This window comes from Salmo salar, unplaced genomic scaffold (assembly GCF_905237065.1).
Source record: "Salmo salar unplaced genomic scaffold, Ssal_v3.1, whole genome shotgun sequence".
NCBI lineage: Eukaryota > Metazoa > Chordata > Actinopteri > Salmoniformes > Salmonidae > Salmo > Salmo salar.
Genome location: NW_025549762.1, coordinates 1 through 1,558, shown reverse-complemented (window position 1 = coordinate 1,558; position 1,558 = coordinate 1). Strand labels below are relative to the sequence as shown.

General features: G+C 36.6%; 1 non-coding gene across 1 annotated transcript; it reads right to left on the bottom strand.

Annotated features, from left to right (window-relative positions):
* Positions 1–1,390: 1,390 nt before the first annotated feature.
* On the bottom strand, positions 1,391–1,462 carry trnat-cgu (transfer RNA threonine (anticodon CGU)). The gene has a single exon. It is a non-coding gene; the product is annotated as a tRNA-Thr (tRNA).
* Positions 1,463–1,558: the final 96 nt, after the last annotated feature.

The window sequence follows — 1,558 nt, the reverse complement described above, 5'->3', positions numbered from 1 at the left end:
AAACACAACTTCTCTACAGTTCAGCACACTTACATACCACTTAAACCATACAGAGTAATTTCAGCATTCAGAAAAAACAAAAATTTAAAGGACCTCCTCACCACAGCTAGATTCAGTAGTAAGCCACCACAAGACCCCAAATCTCACAATTCCCATTTTCAACAGATAAAGTTCATTACAAACACACACAGCCATACATCAGCACCAGTACAACAATCTTATTCACTGAACACACATAACGCTATTTATATCATTACATGCACACTCTGCAACAAACAATACATTGGAGAAACCAAACACACTATAGAAACCAGACTCAAACAACACCTGTACAACATCAAAAGGGCACACTTACAAACGACACTAATAACCCACTTCCAGGATCACCTCAGTACTCACCTCACCATATCAGGGTTACAGTCATATATAGGCTGGACCTGTGGGCAGCGAAAGAGGGCAGAACGGGAGTGGATCCAGCACCTACAGACAATAACGCCAAATGGCCTGAACGAGAGGTTTTAGAAAATGGGTTTTAACAGACAGGAAAATGGATGCAGAAGAACATTGTTTTATTTATATTCTATATATTTATATTCTATATATTTATATTCTATATGTTTATATTCTATATGTTTATGTTCTATATATTTATATTCTATATGTTTATGTTCTATATATTTATATTCTATATATTTATATTCTATATATTTATGTTTTGTTCGGTTTTAGTTTGGTATCTTTCCCCCCCCCTTTTTTTAGGTCTTTCCATTCTTTTAACAGAATAAAACAATAAAACCAACTAAATGCACAATATTGCTTTTATGTTCATATTTAACAACACTGGTTAGGGTTAATCTCTCACCACATCAGCTCCTGTACTGTCACACAGAAAAAGGCATTTTAGAACTCATTTTAGTCTATTTATGATCTTAGGAGGACATCTACAGGCAATTTTAAGTACTACACCTAAATATAATAACATCATCAGAAGGAGAGGGATGAACAGGAGATAGGCCTGTGCACCGTAAAACAAGCTAGTTGATATGAAACACAATTATATTCAAAACCTAACCCTAACCCTTAACCCTAACCCTAAACCCTAACCCCTAACCCCAAACCTAACCCTAAACCCCTAACCCTAACACTAACCCTTCTTAGAATGTCAACATTCTGGAAAGTGGGAGTTGTGCAAAAACTAATTTAACAAGTAAATACACTGAGCAAAGAAGTTGGGGATTAACGTTGGAGCGCATACATGTAAAGTACTGGCTCTACCATAGAGATACATGCCCTTACTAAAGTAGTTGTTTTGCAATATTGATACAACTTGCTTTTTCTTCAAAGTCCTCCAACAGAAGCACAGGTCCATGATATCAGATGTCTTTCATAAAGGCACAGACGGGATTTGAACCCATGATCTTCGGTTTACGAGACCGACGCCTTACCACTTGGCCACCATGCCACTCTACGCTGTGAATTATATATACACATTCTGGAAAGTAGTAGTTGTGTAAATGTGAATTCAGTTCTATAAATGTATGAACAGGGATTGAACGCA